Source organism: Globicephala melas, chromosome 20, assembly GCF_963455315.2.
Source record: "Globicephala melas chromosome 20, mGloMel1.2, whole genome shotgun sequence".
Lineage (NCBI taxonomy): Eukaryota > Metazoa > Chordata > Mammalia > Artiodactyla > Delphinidae > Globicephala > Globicephala melas.
Window position 1 is genome coordinate 33,203,148 of NC_083333.1, and position 21,654 is coordinate 33,224,801.

The window sequence follows — 21,654 nt, forward strand, 5'->3', positions numbered from 1 at the left end:
TTCTGGGGTAGAGGGTGGCATGTGAATGATGCCCGGCTCTGAGAGTGCTTTTCCAGGAAGGCCAGGTGGGGTCTGAGGCAGGCATCCAGCAGTGACTTTTGTGTATCACTGCCCCTAAAGAGTCTGAAATGTCTGATTCATTTTAAGTGGGTTTTTTTTTAAATGAAAAAGACAAACTGTCCCAGGCCATCTCAACCCACAGGGTCAATACACATTCATGGAAACCCTCTTGGGCAGAAGAACAAGATTTCAGGGGCCTGTGAAGACACCCTGCAGGTTGTGGAGGTTCCATGCAGCCCCTCCCAAGGGGCACCAGCAGCATGAATACTGGTCCCCCTTGGTCAATGTAAAGCAAATATCCACAAACTAACACAGAAACAGGAACAGGAGAACCTGAGGGTCTTTTTTAAAATTTATTTTTAACATTACATTTACAGCAAACACTCTCTAAACCAGAAAGAGGACTACTTTTTTTAGAGACATGAAGTTCATTTCACTCCTGAAATTACTGATAACAAAAACCAACAACAGGGGGACTTCGCTGGTGGTCCAGTGGTTAAGAAACTGCCTAGCAATGCGGCGGACACCAGTTCAATCTCTGGTCAGGGAACTAAGATCCCACATGCCGTGGGGCAACTAAGCCCACGTGCCACAACCAGAGAGCCTGCGTGAGGCAACTACAGAGCCTGCGCGCTCTGGAGCCCATGCACCACAACAAAGGGCCCGTGTTCCGCAACGAAAGATCCTGCGCACCGCAACAAAGACCCAATGCAGCAAATAAATAAATATTAAAAGAAAAACAAACCAACAAAGTTCTACAACGAAACCTTACTTTCTAAAATCCAGTGGAGGTAAGAAATGAACAAAATTTTCATTTTACACAACGTTTTGATGGCATCAGGTTTACTGTGATTGAACTCTTCGTAGGACCTCAATTCAAACACCTGCAGAGTTGCTGCCACCAGCACTGCTCTCCTCAGACAGCCCAAGTCTTGCTTAGCTTATGAGCTGTGGACTCTTTGCCCTGTGAAAGGTGATCACTAATAACAGAACTCATAAAACTCTAGAGAAAAGCAACAAAAAAACAAAAAATAAACACACACACACACCCTACCAAAAAATTATCTGTGTAATCAAAATTATTACTATTAACATCTTGGAAACAAAATGAAAAAAAAAGTAAAGTGGTCTGGGTTAGTATTTAGAGACTCCCAAAATATTCTGTCAGGTCTAAAGAAACAATAAGGTGCGTTTTCTGGAAGAAGATGCGTGTTACGTGCTTGTCTACCCCCGTGGACAGTGGGAACGTGAAACAAACTTTTTAGACATTTGTTTCTCACAGCTCAGCAGAACAGTGCTCAGAACACAGAAAGTAAAATAAGAAACACACGATGAGGGAATTCCCTGGTGGTGCAGTGGTTAAAGACCTGCCTACCAGTGCAGGGGACACGGGTTCGATCTCTGGTCCGGGAAGATCTCACGTGCCGCGGAGCAACTAAGCCCGTGAGCTTAGTGTGCCACAACTACTGAGCTCACAACTACTGAAGCCCGCGCGCCTAAAGCCTGTGCTCCACAAGAGAAGCCACTGCAATGAGAAGCCCATGCATGGCAACGAAGAGTAGCCCCCACTCGCCGCAACTACAGAAAGCCTGCGTGCAGCAACGAAGACCCAATGCAACCAAAAATAAATAAATAAAATTGATTTAAAAAAAAAGAAACACACGATGAACGTTAGGAATGGGCAATGAAGGCCAGGTAATTATTAAATATTGAGCAATGCATCTGACTAAGGGCTTGCTGGAAGGCAAAGCACAAAGGAAAACAGGATCCATCATAGGATTTGCATCTTTCATGAGGAAAAAGTAAGGCAGTTTCCCAGGTGAAGCTGTCGGCATTTAGATCTAAACGAATTCCTTACGATAAGGGAAACAATTGTGCAGGACAGGGCCTGGCAAGCTTTCTCCCTTTCCTGGCCAGTCGGTAAACATTGAGGGCTTGGTGGGTCACAGGGTCTCTACTGATGCCCCTCAACTCTGTGTGAAAGCAGCCACAGAGGACAGAAAAAGTATAGGCTGAGTCTCTCCCACAGGCCTGCTGTGCTGACCTCCAGACACTTGTGCAGGGGACGCTTTTATTAGCACCTGTGTGACAGATACTATCATTTCTTAAGGCTGGTCCTCGCAGCCCCTAATCCTCAGGCATCCGCGATGATCTCAATCTGGACAGAAACATCCATCCACAACTCCCCGGTGTCCACTGGGGGTGCAGGCCAGCCTCACGGAGGGGAGGAGGCACATGCCCTTCCAGCCCAGCCTGTCTCGGGGTGACTGCACCAGAGATGCGGAGCAAAGGGAGAGGGCACAGGCACGAGAGGCTGAGGGAGAAGGAGGAGAACGCAGGGCCTTGTGGGGTTGTGATACAGCAACAAACACTGGTCTTCATCCACGGTTTCTGGCACAAGGCTCCTAAAACCCTACTTCCTGAGTGACAGAAGCTACAGGGGCATCTTTAGTTAGTTTTTGTTCCTAGTTCCTGAAATAACTCCAGGTGAAAGGATGTCTCCCATTATTCATAACAAACCTCTTTCAACCACACCTGAGTCTATGTTAATGAGGTGATTTTGGAAAGCCCCTAGATAACCAATGGTTGGGGGCTGGTTGCCAGGGGAACCGGAGGGTTGGAACTTGCACCTCCACCTCCCAACTTTCAGGGAAAGGAGAGGAGCTGGAGGCTGAATCAATCACCAGTGGCTAATGGTTTAAACAATCAGGTTTAAAAATCCTGCCCACAATCTGGACAGGATTGGCAAACAATCTAGGCATGTTGCAGCAAAAATAGAAATGAAGTTTTCCCTCTCCTGAGAACAAGAAAAATAAAGGGAACAGTGACCAGGCTAGACAAGAAACATAACCTGGCCTGAAAGAGTTAATCACTCCTAGTTTTAACTGTTACTAATCTGTAGTGTCTGTAACTAGATCTGTACTTCACAAAGCTAACCTATCACTCTTTAACACTAAGTGAATGACATCCTGCGCTCCCTTGTAGCATCTGCATTTCAGAAAGGTCGCAGGCCGATAACCAAGAGACAAACGGACCCAACAACCCAATTACCAGGCTGCCTGAGGCCAGCTGTGACTGTTTTGAAATAATGCAGGAAAAAGAATGCAAGACCTTCACTACTTTTGATCCTTATCATATAGGCCTGACTGCAAGCCCCACATGTAAATCTTCTCTGATTCCCCGAGGAGCAGGGGCACAGTTCTTGAGGTGCCAGCATGCCGTGTCTCTCCTTTGCCTGGCAGAGAAATAAAAGCCTCTCTATTTCTTTTCCTCCAAATCTCTGTCTCCGTATTTCTATTCGGCATTGGTGCACAGGGAGCCAAGGTGTTTGGCAACAGGCACAGGTACATTTCTTTAAGAAGGTTACTCACCCAAAAGACATCTTCCAAACACAAAAACTCAAAACCCAGAACCTGCTTCCCTGGTGGCGCAGTGGTTAAGAACCCGCCTGCCAATGCAGGGGATACAGGTTCAAGCCCTGGTCCAGGAAGATCCCACATGACGCGGAGCAGCAAAGCCCGTGCGCCACAACTACTGAGCCTGCGCTCTGGAGTGCGCCAGCCACAACTACTGACCCCGCATGCCACAACTACTGAAGCCCGCGCACATAGAGCCCGTGCGCCACAATAAGAGAAGCCACCGCAATGAGAAGCCCATGCACTGCAACGAAGAGTAGCCCCCGCTTGCTGCAACTAGAGAAAGCCCGCGCACAGCAACAAAGACCCAATGCAACCAAAAATAAATAATAAATAAATTAAAAAAAAAACAAAACAGGGGCTTCCCTGGTGGCGCAGTGGTTGAGAGTCCTCCTGCCGATGCAGGGTACACGGGTTTGTGCCCCGGTCCGGGAAGATCGCACATGCCGCGGAGCGGCTAGGCCCGTGAGCCATGGCCGCTGAGCCTGCACGTCCGGAGCCTGTGCTCCGCAACGGGAGAGGCCACAACAGTGAGAGGCCCGTGTACCGCAAAACAAACAAACAAAACAAACCCAAAACCTGTCTCTTTGCTGCAAAATGAAACTAAGCACCGAAGGTCAGCAACACCTCCCTGGGGAAATCCAGGGGACGGTCCCTGGAACTAACAGACCAAGCAGATGCTCAGACTCCTCTACAGGCTTTCAGTACTGGCAAGGGGCCAACGAGGCACAGGCAAAACGTCCCTCTGGACTTACCTCGTGGCTGGCAACCAGGTTCACTTTGCCCCCCACACAACAAGCCTCGCTTAGACACCAAGGTTGCAGCAAAGAGGGTGTTTATTTGCAAGATAATCAAATCTCAAATCCACCTCCCCAGAGGCAAGGGGCTCGGGGTATTTATGGGATCAGGAATAAAGAAGCAGGGCAGTCAGAGGCAAGCTCATGAGGAAAGGTGATTGAAAAAAGGTTTGGTAATCGGTCTGCACAGGTGTAACTAGGCTACAGGCCTCTGCATGTTTTGAGGGTGGAGTTTTCGACCCCCCAGTGTTAAAAGGTCACCAAGCGGACACTCCTACATGCCCAGTTGGAGGGTTGGTGGTCCTATCCAGTCTTAACTGGCTCAGCTTGAACTAGACACAGCTGACTCCAAGTTCCTGGAAAACAACTCAGGCAAACATCTTATTGTTTAGGCTACATGCTGTTCGGAGGACATGCAAGTCTTAAAACTACCTTGATTAGTGAAGGCAGGTGAATGGGTTTGACTAATTATTACGCACTGTTTCAAAAGCATCCGTAAAAATCCCTGAACTAGCAGGTTTGAACTTCTGGGCTGGTGAAGGCGTGGAAGTGTGGAGGGCAGTGTGCCAGGAGAGCGAGCATGGGAGCTCCCGGCCCCTCCCACCCACCTTACCCTGTGTCTTCCATCTGGCAGCTCTGAGTTGTATCCGCTTATAATAAACTGGTGATCTAGTAAGTAAAGTGCTTCCCAGAGTTCTGTGAGCTGCTCTAGCACGTTACTGAACCTGAGGAGAGGGGTCATGGGAACCCTGATTTACAGCAGTCGGGCAGAGCATAGGTGACAACCTGGACTTGCATCCAGAAGGGGGGTATCTCGTGGGATCGGCACTAACCCCAGGCAGTTAGTGTGGGAACTGAGTTAAACGTAGGACACCCACTCGGTGTCCACCGAGAATCTGAGAAGGCTTGATGGAGGAAGCGCCCCCTGACATGTGGCATCGGACAGGAAGCAAGCGTCCTGAGTGTGAGGGCAGGGAGGGAGGACGAACTCGGAAGCAGGGTCCTAATCAGAAGGGACGGCCGAACTCCACAAATGTCCTGATAGAGCTGTCCTAACCAGGGACAGTGTGGTGGCCTCCCCACAGGGCTCTGGGGCAGAGCAGAGCTCTGCCGGGGCAGACCTTGGGCACAGCCCCGGTCTCCACCACCTCTCCTGCTAGGCAGTCGCACCCTGCCTCGCCCAGCACCCACAGGCCCAGTGCGGCCTTGTCAGCCTCTCCTTAGCTGCATCCATCCAGGGCCTGCTTGCCATCTCGAGTTAACAGGGTGCTGACAGAAACCCTGAGCCTGCCACCCTCAATTCTGCACGCTCCCGCCCCCGTTGCCCTCAGCTCGCCCATGGCACCCCTCTCCACCCAGCTGCCCAAGCTGAACACCACGAACTAGCCTGGATTTCCTGCTGTCTCTCATCCCCCCACCACACCTCAGCCACCATCATCCCTCACCTGGAGTCTCGCTGACTCCAGACCCTGAACTGGCCCCTCTGCTCCATACTTGCCCTTTCAGAGCCACCAAAGGAATCTTAAAAAAAAAGCCTAACTGCCCCCCGCCCAGCAGTGCTTCCGGTTCCTCGGTCCACTTACAACACCTGGATCGCTACATTCAGGGCTGGGATGTGCCGAATGGTTCCCCCTCCCACCCCGTCAGTCAATCTCAATCCAGCTGCCCCTCTGCCTGGAATGCTCCACCCAACCCACAAGCAGGCTCCTTCCTGTCACTGAGACCAACTCAAGGATCACTCCAGGAAATCCCCCTTCAACTTCGACCCAAACTGGTGCAATGCCGTAGACCCATCCAAGTTCTCTGCGTGGCACTTACCAGGAGCGGGTGGATTATTGCTTATGTTATCATTCTTCCCTACACATTCCACATGGTATCCCATACTTGGAACTCCAGCACACAGGAGGCGCTCAAAAGTATGTACTAAATAACTAAATGGTAAAAACTATCACATGACGGGCTTCCCTGGTGGCGCAGTGGTTGAGAGTCCACTTGCCGATGCAGGAGACACGGGTTCATGCCCCGGTCCAGGAAGATCCCACATGCCGCGGAACAGCTAGGCCCGTGAGCCATGGCCGCTGAGCCTGCGCGTCCGGAGCCTGTGCTCCGCAACGGGAGAGGCCACAACAGTGAGAGGCCCGCGTACCGCAAAAAAAAAAAAAAAAAAAAAGTAAAAAAACTATCACATGACAACACATAAACATGGGGCTCTGGGGCTACAGCAGAGGAACCCGGGAGGCAGGTATCTTTGTTCCCCCAGGGCCCTTCCAAACCACTCCTCCTCCTCCTCCAAAGGCTCGGCTTCCTTAAAGTACCCACAACCCTGTGTACCAGGTGGTCTCAGAGCCCAGGTGGCTCTACCACAGAGGATGACCCTGCATCCGCCGAGGTGCCTGGCCCACCTCTGCTACCCTGTCCATGGTTTCCCCCACTCCAAAATACCCAAGCACCCCACACTCTGATCGCCAGCCCTCTCCCTTCAGATTCAGTCACTCTAGATCAACAATAACTTGATCTTCAAGTGTGTTATTGGCTGTATCAATGAACTACAGGGAAACTAAGGACATTCACTTTAAAAAGTTCTGAATTCAGTGAACACTGGAGTTACTGGCTTCCAGTTCAGTCAGTTGCCAAGTATTTCCCCCAGGCAGACAGCCGAGGGGATTCCCCAGGCATGTCCTGAGGTCACCACACTCTGTTCTGTGCGCCAATCCCTGGCACCTTGAAGGAGCTAACAAATGTTTGTTACTACTCCAGTTAGGATGTATATCATTGTAGCCAGAAAAAAAATGATACTATGTAAAATTCTCATAAACATAGCAAACTTTCTTAAATTCATTCATTTAACAAGTATTTATTTAGCTCTTACTACATGTCAGGTGCTGTTTCACCTGCTGGAGACACGGGCCAGGTCCCCACACCAACGGGTTGTCATCCCTACTGGGACAAGACAGAGATGCACGGAAACAAAGGGGCAGAGGAGGTAACTTCCCACATCACTAGCGTGGCCGGAGACGCAGGGCTGCCCGGGTCAGAGGTCAGGGAGGCCCTGCCCAGAGGGAAAGGCAGGAAGGGGCTCTGCTCAGCCTTCAGGAGGCTTACACATCCTGTTCAGGCCGTGGCCCCTGCCCTGGCTGCAAGCCTCCCAGGACCACTGGGAAACCAGGGTTCCAGCAGGTCAGCCTGGCCACCAAGCTCAAGAAAAGCCCGGAGTGGAATAACAAGGTGACTCGATGACCTCCACAGTTGGGCGTTCACCCACACTAACTGACGTCTAATGGCTGGCCCCCCAAACCCCAACATATGCACAAAGCCAGCTGACTACAGTGGGGCTGCATGAGTGTGAGCTGGTGCGTGGCCTAGTGAGCTCTGGGCTCTGGCATAGTCTTGTCAACAGAAATCGGCGTACACACAGACCACCCACATGCCTGTGCACACTCACAGGCAAAGAATCAGGATTTAAGCAAATACACAACTTTAAATGATGCCGATGCTACTATGATCTTTGATGAAATGCCTGAGTCATCACTGCGGCTCTTTACAGAGAGAGCACACGGAGGTCTGTGACGTCAACGGGCCTCCCTCCTCTGAGGACCGTCCGTAGGCTCGCCTCTCAAATGCATCGGTCACACAGCCACCCATGGAAATTGCTCTCCTAGTACAGAAATCTGACCACGTGATACTGTGCCCATGGCACGTGGCCTTTTCAAAAGAAAGTTCAACCTGTTTGGCACAGTATATGAAGACCCCTAGGATGGGGCCTGGCCCATCTTGCCCACCACAGCTCCCTCTGGACCTCCAGCCGGTCCCCAGAGAGAAACCAGCTTCTACTGTGTATGCTCCGCTGGACCTCGACATGCCCAGTGCTATGCTCCTTTCCCTCCCACCCCATCACAGACAGCCTGCCCTGCATCCGTCACAAATCCTAAAAGCCCCAAGGCTGAGAATAATCGGCTTTTATTAAAGGTCACAGATTCAAAATCTGGACCCAATCTGTCTGTCAGCCAGCAGGCATCCCCAGTACACACCCAGTTTACAGGAGGGACCACACAAAACCTCTGGGGCAACTGGAGAAATCTCCGGGAAGGGCGGGGGGAGCGCACTGTCAACTCGTCTTGGCCCACGGTGTTCACAATCTTCTAAGAGAAGCAGTGGGGTCAGCAGGGGATGGACCAGGACTGTGCTAGGTCATCTCATCACTCTGATGTTCTCATCTGTAAAATGCTGAGCTTTCTAAACTTTTTTTTTTTTTTTAATCTAAGGGGGATATTTACCTGTTAGTTCTGAAAGGCACTTGGAAATTCTGGGTCTTAGGAAGATGGAAGTTACTCCTCATGAAAGTCATGGTTTCCCAAACATGGAAAATTTGCAGGCTGCAAACAGACACAAGCAGCAGAGGCCCTATCTGAAGACCACCTCAGTCATGAGTGAGTTCGAATGCACCCCTGGTGTCAAGATGCCACCACAGACTATACAGTGGGGTGTGGAAGAGCTCGGGCACTCACTTACTCTCTCACCCAAAACCCAGCAGTGGTCTGCAGCAGTTGACCCTGACCATGCAGGCCCAGCCTTGTCAGATCAAACGGAGCATTGAGAAAGAGGCTCAGAAACTGGCTCGTCCAGGCATTGGGAGACTCTGAGGTGTCTCTTCACAGATTACGACAGGGCCAGGGCTGCAAGGAGGATCTATAGCCAAGCATCTCCTAACAGCCAACATCATACTTACAAGAGTTCGGGGCAAAGGATGAGGCCTAAGAAACCATATATGAAAAGGAGCTCCATGGAGAAGAAGGAGCTTTCCAAGCCAAGTGGGCTCTGCAGAGGGGCTCGCCCCGCCCTGGCAGGGCCCCAACTCTCCAGCAAGCTGGCAGCAGCGACTATAAGCTGGGTATACAGGAAGGAGCCTGGGAGGATGATTTCATCCTTGCCAATCTCACCCCTTGCCAAGATGACCAAATCAGAGAGGAACCCACAGGCTACCCAATTGCAGATGTGACAGTAGAACTAATCACACTTTTGTTTGTCTGACCAAAAACTTGGAGCAATTGTTTTAGAATAAACACTTGACAAGTACTTTACTGAAAAAACATTGCATGACTTCAGTAAAACATAAGCAGTTGCAAACTCTAAAATGTACAAAAAAGGACCATTTGTAAAGGCTAAAAGTCAGTCCCTAGACGCTCACAAACAAGCCATTTAGGCACAATGGCTGGGCAAAGAGACACCTAAAGCAGAGGTTTCTTTTTATCTCCTCCCTCTGAAGGACTGTGGCTCCAGATACATTTGGCTTTCCACTCAACCACCGTTCCTAATGCAGAAAACCCAAATCTATTTTGGTAAGGCATGTTGTCTTACTGGTGCTCTGTAAATATATTCAAAAAGCTGAATTTATAAAACATTTTTGTGGGACTTGAAAGAAATTCCAGAGGTGGCTCATCTCTGCACTCAGGACAGGGGACTCAGTGCTGGCACCCTCTGGAATCCCAGCATGAACCAAACTCGGTATAGACAATTTTTAAGAGGATCAAGGGGATGAAAATTCGGGGCCTATGACCCAAGCCTTTTCTCCTGTCCTTCACTGACTGCCAAACAGTACCCATGACCATTTGTAAAACCTGAGAGAGATGAGCAGCAGATAGATCTTAATTCAATCACCGGAACTTGCTTGGGGTGAGGGATACTGCTACAGTGAGGGGAACAGAGTGCTTTTTATTTGAATTTACAGCTGCCAGATTCCCTTGCCTCTCCCCCCCAAAAAGCGAATAAATGATAAAATAAAAGTTTGAATAGTCTTGTAGTTAAGAGCTGATACTGTGCTCACTTTTAGAACCACATAAATGTTTCACATACCAAAACTTAAATCAATAAGGAATCGGGAATTCCCTGGCGGTCCAGTGGTTAGGACTCCGTGCTTTCACTGCCAAGGACCTGGGTTCAATCCCTGGTTGGGGAACTAAGATCCCACAAGCCACGCACTGCAGCACAAAAAAAAAAAAAAAAAAAAAAAATCAGTAAGTACTCAAAGTGAAATATAATCAGAAACAAATGAACCTCACTTTATTACAAATTAATAACATAAACACACTAAGACAACTTTGTAAAACAGCATTTTAACTATATATTCTAAGGAAAAAAACAAAAACAACCACATGCAAATATTATACTTTAGCAGGTTTGTTTTTCACACAAATATGGATTGGTAATACTGAAATTACGTTATATGCGGTCTAGGATTGAGCAAAAAGGTAAATGTACTGAGGACAATAGGAGCCAGAGTTAGAGGAAAAAGAATGTAGAATGAACCCTGTGGTGATGGATTGGAATTGGAAGTATCAATATAAACTCAATTTTTAGTATGTACAGATATATGGATATAGAAATAGATACGGATGTATATAGTGTACACAAATACATGTTTCCCAGCTCGCCCTTTGAGAAAGCCAAAAAGCAATGACACTCCAGTAGCAATGAGCATACCTCCCCCAGATCTTGGTTTCTAAAAAAAACATCTAAACTAAAAGGAACCAACGCTCCTTAGAGAAATGACTGACTCCAGGCTAGGTTAAGGAAAGCACAAAATGAGTCCAGAATATCTTGTGGTGTCAGAAAATAAGTAAGTGCTCAAAATGTTGAGGACAGGCTAAAAGGACAGAGGCCAACTTGAATGGGCTAAATCTGGACAACAGTGCAACAAAATAAATGATAGTAATGGATTATAACCTATGAAATAAAAATAAAATGCCTATACCAAGAAATAACTGAACAAATTAAAATATGGAAAAGTTCTTCCTTACAGTACAATTCCAACTTATAAAAGCAGAAATAATGGAAATGGAAAAATTACCATGTGGCAAATGCAACACTTATAATTGTTTCAGAAAATGCTCACTTCTGGACGCTAAAATTACTCGTTGGCAGTATGGTTATAAACAAGATATTTACTATTTAGAAAGGGAAAAAGGGTAACTTGATGAGGGAAACACCTTGTAGACATCACCTAAAACACACGGCCGAAGTTAGCATCAGCAGTAATGGGACAAATCAGCATCAGATGACTCCTGATGAGATGCAGAGAAAAACACAATTTCACTGGTAAGGTTTTTCTTAATAAAAATGCATAACTTAAAAGTAATCATAAAGGAACATCAGATAAACCCAAACTGAGGGGCATTCTGCAAAATAACTGACTCATAAAAGTCAAGGAAAGACAGAGGAAGTGCTCCAGATTAACGAATAAGAAGACAAAACACGGATGGTGCTGGATTGGATCTTGTAAAAGACTAAAGTCATTCGTGGGATAATTGCTGAGTGAATAAATCCTATACATTAGATCATGGTTTTGTATTAGTGTTAGTTTCCTTAGTTTGCTAAAATGAACTATGGTAACATAAGAGGTTAACATTTGGGGGAATCTCGGCAAAAGGTAAAGAGGCAATCTCTGTACTCCTTTTGCAACTCTTTTGTAAGTCTCAAATAATTAAAAAAAAAAAAAATCACTCTGGACCAGGCTGCCTGGGTTTGAACCCGTCCTCACTGGCTGTTGTCCGGGGTAAACTCTCTCATCTCTGCAGCACCCACCTCTTCAGGTTCCTGGAGGGGTCGAATAAACACTAGAGCACTCGAAACAAAGCGTGCCGGCAGAGAACGCCCCCGGCCCTCCCACCCAGCGCACTGCGTCTGGCAGGACTTGAACGTCTCGGGTTTTTCCAAGGAAAGCAAAGACGCCCGTGAAAAGCGAGCCGAGAGGCCGAAGCCTCCCACGTTGCGGGCCCCTGAGGCCCCTCGGCGGCCCCCCGCGCCGCCCCCGCGTCCGCGCCTCACCCAGAACGCCCGCTACGAGCAGCCTCCGGTCCCGGCGCGTTGCCATGGTAACCCGAGTCCGTCTGCCGCTATCCGGGCGCGCTTGGTGCACTGCTCGGATCCCGCCGGCTGGAAACGTGAGCCCCGAAGCCAGGTTCCGGGTTCCACCCCCCCCACCCCCACCCCCCCGGCCCGAGCGCAGGTGCAGCCGAGGGAGGAAGGCTTAGGACTATCAGTGGGTGGCGGGTGGACGGGAGGCGGCCAATGCTTCCCGGCGCGACAGCCGCCCCTCGTCCAGCTAGGCTCCACGATCCCGCCCGTCTCGCAGCCCCGAAGCTGTTGGCGGCTCCGACGGGTCGGGATGTGGGCCTGCACGGAGCGGGGCGGTACTGTACCTGGGAGGGGAGGGGCCCGGGCTGTAGAGAGGCAGTGATGGGCACAGAGGCGGGGTGACATAGTCTTTGGTCCAGCCTCTCCTCTCCATCTGTGTTTTCTCCACCCTGATGGCTTTCTGGCTGCCCAGGGCCAGTCGCCAAGCTGTTCCTGCCAGTGCTGGACAAAAGTCCCGACCCTCTGTTTTAGGAGGCAGCTCTTGGAGGGAGGTCCAGGGGTTATTAAATATCAGGCAGATCAGGGGCTTCCCTGGTGGCGCAGTGGTTGAGAGTCCGCCTGCCGATGCAGGGGACACGGGTTTGTGCCCCGGTCCGGGAAGATCCTACATGCCGTGGAGCGGCTGGGCCCGTGAGCCATGGCCGCTGAGCCTGCACCAACGGAGCCTGTGCTCTGCAGCGGGAGAGGCCGCAGCGGTGAGAGGCCCGCATACCGCAAAAAAAAAAAAAAAAAAAAAAAAAAATCAGGCAGATCAATAATTCAAGCCTCATGGAAAATGAAAGATGTGATCCTATCAGTGCGCAGAAACCACGTGAAAATAGTCCTGCCTGCCTGGAGGAGCCACAGCGGGTCCCCATGACCTTTAACCTACATCCCATAGGCCCTGGGCAGCCTCACAGCCTCCAGACCAGGGTAACCTGCTTGACAGTCCAGCTTCAAATCCCAATTCCGCTCCTCTTGTTACAGCTTTCTGGGACTCTGTTTGCTTCTCCATAAACTAGGGATAACACCCTCCATTCCTCATAGATTTGAACAACATGTGAACTACATGGGTGCTAGTTCAGCCCCAGGGAAGGGCCTCTGGGGTGTATCTATGTAAACCCAAAGGGCCAAGAGGATACACCCCTTTGAATAAAGACAAATCCTAACAAGAAATATGATCTCTGCACCTCACCATCTATGCCCCAAAACCTGACCCACCCCACCATAACCATATCCCTGCAATTACCCCAACAGTCACCCTAACCCAAGCCATGACCCTGACCCCAACACTAAACCTAACCCCAACCCTCACCCTGACCCTAACCCCTAACTCTGTGACAACCCCAACACTAATCCTAACCCCTAATCCTGACCCACCCTACCGTAACCCTATCCCTGCAATAACCCCAGCCCTGACCCTGACCCTAGCACTAACCCTAAGGGTGGCCCAGGAGCAGCATGGCCTTGATTCCTGTGGCGGGGCCAGCTTCTACCACTTCAATCGCCCAACATCCCAGAACTTCTGATTCCCTCACCTGAGCCCCAGTTAAGGCTTCTGGGGTGCTGGGCCCAGAGAGGTATGGTACTCACCTGCCCCTGTACATCACACAGCCCACAAAATGATGGAGGCCGGCAGTGGGCCCTGCTGAGAGCTCGGGCCCTCACCACCCCGAGAGGGGCCTTGTCACTCCTGGCAGACCCCACAGGCCCTCTAAGGTCTGAAAATTTGTCCACTTGGGCTCTGGAGCTCGGCCCCTTATCTGTGCCCCACGTCTGGGAGCCCAGTAGATGCCCATGGAAGGGAGGAGGGACATGTTGACTACTCTCTACCCAGCTCTCTGCCTGGTCTCCCCACAGGTCAGGCCAGACCCCACGTTCTCCCAGTCTGTCTCCCCCAACCTGCCCACCATCCTGTCCAGACCCCCTCCTCCACCCAGAATGCCCTCTGCGCACACTGCAAGGCAGGTGACCCTTCGGCCAGCCTGCTGCATCCCCGCTGTTGCCAATGCTGACTGACTGTGTGTCTGTCCTGGGGCCACTATAACAGTGACCACAAACTGGGGGCTTGAGGCAGCAGTTCTGGAGGCCAGAAGCCGAAATCAAGGTGGCTGCAGGTCTTTGCTCCCTCCAAAAGCCCTGGATAGAATCCTGACCCACCTTTCCCAGCTTCAGGTGACTACTGGTGCTAGTCCTTGGTGCCCCTCAGCCCATCGATGCATCACCCCACTCTCTGCCTCCGTCGTCACGTGGCCTTCCTCCTGTGTGTGTCTTCACATGTGTTCTTTTCTAAGGACACCAGTCCTATTGGGTTAGACCCACCCTTCTCCCATGTGACCTCATCTTAACTAATTACATCTATAAAGACCCTATTTCCAAGGAAGGTCGCATCCTAAGGTACTGGGACCACCAGAACACGTCTTTTTGGGGCCACCATTCAACCTGCTACAGACTGCTTTCCCTGGGCTAATATCAGCCCAGGGCCAGCTCCCCACAGGCCACCCTGTGGTCACCCCTCACAGATGTGGTAACAGAACAGTGGAGGTTAAGGGACCCTGCCCAGCCCCTTCGTGACTAGCATAGCCAGGATCAAACTGCCCCCTCACCCCAAGCATACAGTTGGAGCTTGTGAGGGTACAATGCTTGTGGGATAATAACAACATTGCAGGGACACTAAAGGGCCAGCAAAGGACTAGTGCTGGACCTTCCTGAGAAGCCAGTGGGCTCTGAGGGGGGCCCTGCTTCCCGGCCTGTCGTGTGGGGTGGCCCCTATATCACATGAAGCCCTCAAAGCCACACTTTGGGTGATTCTAGAACTTTCTCCACTTTACAGATGGGGAAACTGAGGCCAGGGGGCTCAGGAGTGGGCCAAGTCTGCTGGCCTGGGCGTGGTCAGCCATCCTGCTCCCACTGGCGCCCCCAGCACCTAAGCTTAGAGCAAATGTCAACACTGGGTGGCAAGCTGGCTCGCTGTGGGGTGGTATAAACCAGGATGGCCACGCATCAAAGGGCTGGGCTTGGGCTGTGGCTCCCAGATCCCAGAATACCGCCTGACCTTGGTGATCCTCAAGTGACCCCTGTGTGGGCAGCCTGGCCTGGCAGCTGGATGCCCTCCCAGGACAGTGCCCCCCAGGGGAGTACCAGGGGCTGCCCGACGAGGCCCCCATTCTGACTGCCCACGACTCCAGGTCCTTCCTCCAATTTTTGGCCGTGGGGCTCATAGTGCTGGGAGCTGACCTCACAGTGGGAGCCCTGCTGCCGGCCTCTCATGGGGTCCCAAAAGCACAGGGATCTGGGTGGGGCCAGCTTAGGCACCAGCCTGCATGGCCTTGAGCAAGTCACTTCCCCCTCGGATTAGGAAGGTGCCTGTGTTAGGCTGCAGTGACCTATCCACTTGCTCACAGGCCCCAGGGCAGGAAAGGCCAGGCTGCCACCTGCTGCCTGGGCCTCTGTGTGCCCCTCTGGACCACCAGAAGCAGGTGGGCAAATTCCCTGGTAGGGTCCTGAGGAAACAGGGACCAGCTGGGAGGCTTCAGTGGGAGAGATGTCCTTCACCGTCCCCCCCGCTACCAGTATGTGCCAGGCCATGGACAGCCAGCGGGATGGTCCCTGCCCCTGCCGAACAAGGGGTGCCCTGTGAACCGGGCAGCAGGCTGGGGCAGGGGAGGGCGTCCTCGTGGCGCCACAACCAGGAAGGGACTCTGGTTGGAATTACGGCGCTCCTGGAAAGGACAAGAGAACCAGGAGGCCCAACATAGCCATTTCCTAGAGGTTGAGGCCTGGAGGCAGAGGCAGGGCTATGGACATGGGTGGGACAGAGTGCGGTGTTCCCTGTGAGGCCATGGCCAAAAGGACAAGCTGCCCCACAAGTGGGCACCAAGAGAGGGTGCACCTCGCCAGGTCAACCAACCCCCACAGCCGTCTTGCCCGGGGGGCTGATGTCCACCTCACTTTGCTGCCCACTGTGGCCTCTGAGGGGATTCGGGGAGGCTGAGGGATTCCAGTAACCGAATCCCCAGAGACCGTGAGGTCCACCCTCTGGAGTGAAAGTGAGGAAACGAAGGTGAGGGGAGACGGGGGCTCGAGTGGCCAAGCAGAGCAGGGACAGGACCCACCCTCACGCCTCCCTGCAAACCACCCGTGAGCTGGCGCTTGAGGGGCAAGGGACTGGCTTCGTTCCACCCTCTCCTGAGTGACCCCAGACATTCCGCCGAGCTGTGCTGAGTCACCGGAAGAGGAGGACTGCGGTCGGCACAGGAAGGTTGGGCAAGGCCTCGCCCTCCCGGTGGCTACGGGGATGCTTAGAGCTTGGCACGCAGCCCAGCCCACTCTCTCGGCCCCCTCCGTGGCTCCCGGGCCTGGTTCCTTGCCAGGGCCTGGCTGCATCCTCCAGCTGGCCATTCTGGCCTGGGGAAGGCCAAGGGCAGGGTCGGGCTGAGACTTCCATCCTCCACCTCAGGAGAACTTTCCCGGGCCTCCGCGTGCCAGGCTGGGTCATGACCTCTGTCCCCTGGGGCTGAGATGCTCCAAGTTGAGATTAGGGGGATTAGTGGGAAGCTGTAAATCCGGGTATCACTTGGGAGGGGGCAGCCCAGGTGAGCCGAGTTTGCCCTAGAGAGCAAAAGCAAGTAATGAGGTGGGCCCACACCCAGCTCTCCCCCCAGAAGGTACGCAGATCCCCGGTAAGGTCGGGAGAGGCAGCCAAAGCAAGGTCAGGTGCAGAGTGCGTGGCTAGGGCTAAGTTACCTGGGGCACCAGGCAGCCCACCTGAGCAGGTGAGACCTGAATGGTAGCCAAGGAAGAGAGACAGAGGCCCGGGCCAGGGGTGCTTTGGGAGTCTGCCTCTGGCCGCGTGTGAGGAATGGGCTGCAGGGGTGGAGAGGAGGCTGGACGGTGTGTGAAGCTGCCCTTTCCCGAATGTCCTCACTCACCTGCATTCCTGGAGTTCCTACTCTGTTCCAGGCACCAGGGTGGGCAAAGGCTCTCCCAGGCTTGGGGGTCCACGGCCTAGGGCATGAGGAATTGCAGGACTTGCCCAGGCCTGGATGTGGGAGTGAGGGAAAGAGAGGACCCCGGAGGAAGGCCCCCGGTGCAGGGGGTGGCAGCAGGGAGTTCCAACTGGCGCAGGGAATTGAGGGTCCTCAAGGAGTCTGGGCTGCAGGGGTGCCTTGGGGTCACCAACACAAGGATTGTCTTGAGGGCCCTGAGAGGGGAGAGGCTACCCCCCAACTCCAGATGGACAGAGAGAGAAGAGGGGGCCTGGAGGCTTGTGGTCTGAGAAACGGCCACTGCGCTTGGGGGCTGGGGACCTGGACAGGGAGTGTGGGACAGTGAGCGTTTGCCAGATGCCCCCTGGGAAAGGTACCCAACTGAGCGGAAGTCTGTGCGGTGTTGGGCTCAGCCAGCCTCCTCAGCTGCCCTGACCTGTGAAGGGGCACCTCGCCTCACCTGGAGAGCAGGCGAGGTTGCAGGTATAGCCCGGCCGCCCTCAGGCTGTGCACAGGCCGCGGGAGCAGCCACTGCCAGCAGAGGCTGTGTGATCGCCAGCTCTGTTCCAGGCCCCCGTCTGAGGAGGCTGTGCCAGGCCCGACAGCAGGGAGCCTCCTACCGCCGGCCCCCAGTGGTCTTCCGGCCACCAGTCCTTCCCTGGCTGGCCACTCCACTGCTCTCAGCGGCACCTCACTCAGGCCACAGGTGGGGGCAAACAGCGACAGGCAAGGCAGAGGGGGGCACAGGGAGGTAGCGTCCCACAGCAGCAGCCCCCAAGCCTGTGGGACCCAGAGGGAGAACAGGGCTGCAGGCAGCAGACAGAGGAGCCGTATGTTGGGTGCCTGGACTGTGTGGCCTCCAGGACGAGGGGAGGGAGGAATGGGTAGTAGGGACCACAGGGAGCAAGGCTGGAAGGGCTGCCTGTGGGGCCTGGGGGCACAGGTGTGGGAGGACCCAGGGAGAGGAGTGGGTGTGGACACAAAGAGCAAAGAGGGAGTTGGGGGGCTCTAGCCAGTGGAAAGCACGAAGTGACAATTCCAACCCTGACCCAATCCCACCCCCAGGACCTAGATTGGCTCCAAGGAGGGGGAGAGGGAGACCTGACCCTCCTCCTACCCCCAGCCCACAGCTCAGGATGGGGCAGAGATGGCAGATCCCCAAGTGGCCACCTGTGGGACCAAGGGCAGGTGGAATGAAGCAAATGGGAGGAAAAGTTGGGGGGACTGGATCCAAAGGGCCTGGGGCAGCAGGTCGGGGCAGGGAAAGTCCAAACCTTAGGGGCCATGCCCTATCCAGCCTCCAGGCTGAAAGGTTGAGCTGAGAGGGGAGGGCTGTGTCCCCACCTGCCTAGCCTGATCCCAGGGAGAGATGGGTCTCTCTGAAGGCCTGACCCGACCTGGCCTGGCTTCCCCAGGCCAGGTCAGCCCCGCAGAGCCAGTGGCCTTTGCTGCAGCCAAGGCTCCAGACACCTCACGCCCTTTATGTCAGGGTGGGCTGCTCCTCCCCCAGCACCCAGGTGAGCCTGCCTCCTACTCCATGCCCATCACTAAGGCCTCTGGCTTGAGGCTGGTGATCTGCCCACTGACGTGCGAGTGCTGGAGGGGACAAGGGTCTAGGGCAGGGCTTTGCTGCCCCAGGAGTAGGAAGGAGAGACCAGGGCAGCATCTAGACCCAAAAGGTGGCCCATGCCGAGCAATGCCTACTTCAATTTAAACACAGGAGCAGGCTTATATTTTACCTAGTTTTGTAATTATGAAAGTAATAGATTAGCAAGTGGTGCTGGGACAACTGGATCTTCACGTGCAGAAGAATGAAGTCTGATCCCCGCCTCACACCATACACAAAAATCCACTCAAAACTCAGCAGCCGGGCTTCCCTGGTGGCGCAGTGGTTGAGAGTCTGCCTGCCGATGCAGGGGACGCAGGTTCGTGCCCCGGTCCGGGAAGATCCCACATGCCGTGGAGCGGCTGGGCCCATGAGCCATGGCTGCTGAGCCTGCGCGTCCAGAGCCTGTGCTCCGCAACGGGAGAGGCCACAATAGTAAGAGGCCCGCGTACTGCAAAAAAAAACAAAAACAAAAAAACAGCCTACACGTAAGAGCTAAAACCATAAAATTCTTGGAAGAAAACATAGGGGTACATCTTCATGGCAATGGATTATGAGATATGACACCAAAAGCACAGCAACCAAAGAAACAAATATAAAACTTTTCTGTATCAAAGGACAATGTAAGAGAGTGGAAAGACAACCTGGGAAATGGGAGAAGCATATATCTGATTAGCCTCCAGAACACATAAAGAACTCTTAAAACTCAACCAAGGGACTTTCCTGGTGGTCCAGTGGCTAAGACTCCAAGCTCCCACTGCAGGGGGCCAGGGTTCAATCCCTGGTCAGGGAACTAGATCCCACATGCCACAACTAGGAGCCCGCATGCCGCAACTAAGAGCCCGCATGCTGCAGCTAAGACCCCGCACAGCTAAAAACAAACAAACAAACAAAAAAACTCAACCAAAAAAATAGAATCCACTTGAAAAAACGGTACAGGACTTGAACAGATATTTCTCTAAAGAAGATATACAAATGGCTAATAAACTCAAGAAAAGATGCTCATTGTCATTAGTCATAAGGGAAATACAAATCAAAATGACAGTATGATACCACTTAGATATCACTTCACACCTATGAGGATGACTTTGATTTTTAAAAAACAGAAACTAACAAGTGTTGGCAAGGATGTGGATAAACAGGAACTCTTATACATTGCTGGTGGGAATGTAAAATGGTGCAGGTGGAAAACAGAAAACAGTGTGGCAGTTCCTTAAATAGTTAAACATAGAATTATCATGATCCAGCAATTCCACTCCTTGGTATATGACCTAGAGAAATGAAAACTATGTCCACAGAGAGACCTTATAGGAATGTTCATAGCGGCATTACTCACAATCTCTAAGAGGTAAAAATGACCCAAATGTCCATTGACAGATCAATGGACAACCAAATGTGGGATATTATTCAGTCATAAAAGGGAATGAAATTATAAAGACAACAACATAGATGGACCTTGAAAACACTGCGCTGTGTGAAAGCAGCCAGACACAAAGGCCACATACCATGTGATGCTTTTTATGTGATGTACCCGGAACAGGCAAATTCACAGAGACACAATGCAGGTTAGCAGTTCCCAGAGGATGGGGGAGGAAGAAATGGGGAATGATGACTTACTGAGTACAGGGTGGTATTTTTATGGGGTTTTAATGGGGTGATGAAAAAGTTTTGAAACTAGAGAGAGCTGGTGTTTGTACAATATTATGAATAAATTAATGCCACTGAGTTGTACATTTTACATATCCGTTGCATGTTATGTGAATATCACCTCAATTGAAAAAAAGAAAAAAGTCAACTAATAGATATTCCCTGCGGGAAAACTGAGAAATTCTAGAAAAGTGTAAAGGAGAAATTGAATGTAACCTTACCTGATCCCGCTTGGGGCGTGTACCTCTCCCGCGGCATGTGTGTATTTCTAAGAGCAAACACGTGACCTACTTTGATTTGACTTTGCACACTGCTTTCCACCTCAGAGTCTGTCGGAAACCTTACCTGCAGTCATCGCCTTCAGAAACATGACTGGCTAGGTAAAACGAGGATGACTGCAGCGTCCTTCATCCTTCAGGCTGTTCTCAGTGGCCGAGGGTAGGAGAACCGTCACATCTGAACCCCCAGGGCCCAGGAGAAGAGGTGAAGGGGCAGACTAGTAGCTGCGTCCTGTACCCCAACATCAGGGCTGAGCAGCTGGAGGGGTGTGTGGCGGGGTGGGGGCAGTCCGCATAGCCCTCAGGTCCAAATATCGAGTCCACTCACCCCGCTGAGACCTACCTGGAAAGGGCCCTGCCTGGAGACTTCTGGGCTAGGGGTGGGGAGGGAGGAGTAGCAGCCCCCTCCCCAGGGGATCAGTGGTCGAAGCCCTGACAGCAATTCTGGTCTGGCTCGACACTTGTCCCCCACCCTTTCCTTCCAGGGTCAAGGGTTGGTGTCCTCTGGGGCCTCTAAATTCTTTAATCTTCCTTCAAAAAGTGGAGCCCAATTCCCCACCTTTTGAGTGTGGGCCGGACAGAGTGACTTTAACAGTGGCAGCTGCAGGAGGGATGATGCTGGATTTCCAGGACTGGGTCCGCAAAGCCCCCTGGCTGTCTTGGACCACTCACTCAGGGGAGGCCAGCTGCCATGGTGTAAGACACTCCGCAGCCCTCCCAAGAGGCCTATCTGCAGAGGACCTGAGATCCCCTGCCAACAGCCACATCCTGGAAGCGGGTCCTCCTGAAACCTTGACCACCCAGCCCAGGTGCCCCCAGATTCCTGACCCGGAGACACAGGGCGAGTAATAAATGCTTACTCTTTTAAGTGGCTAAGTTTGGGGGGTGATTTCTTGTGTAGCAATAGAGAACGAATACCTCTCTCGCCTATGGGGGGTGAGAGGGGGCCCCAACACCAGGCACCTTGTCTTC

At 52.3% G+C, this 21,654-nt stretch overlaps 1 protein-coding gene across 7 annotated transcripts in view; it reads right to left on the reverse strand.

The window, feature by feature from the left end:
* The window catches only part of CCDC57 (coiled-coil domain containing 57), a 105,613-nt gene extending 93,388 nt beyond the window's left edge, over window positions 1-12,225 (reverse strand). For 4 of the 7 annotated variants that reach the window (XM_060290758.2, XM_060290755.2, XM_060290760.1 and 1 more), the window contains exons 1-3: window positions 12,095-12,225; window positions 11,257-11,331; window positions 10,124-10,248 (exon numbers count right to left, since the gene is read on the reverse strand). The gene's annotated coding sequence lies outside the window, so the exon portion shown is untranslated. Of the gene's footprint in view, window positions 1-10,123; window positions 10,249-11,256; window positions 11,332-11,851 lie in introns of all 7 variants that reach the window. The other 3 variants (XM_060290756.2, XM_030843462.3, XM_060290757.2) reach the window with 3 other exon arrangements.
* Window positions 12,226-21,654: the final 9,429 nt, after the last annotated feature.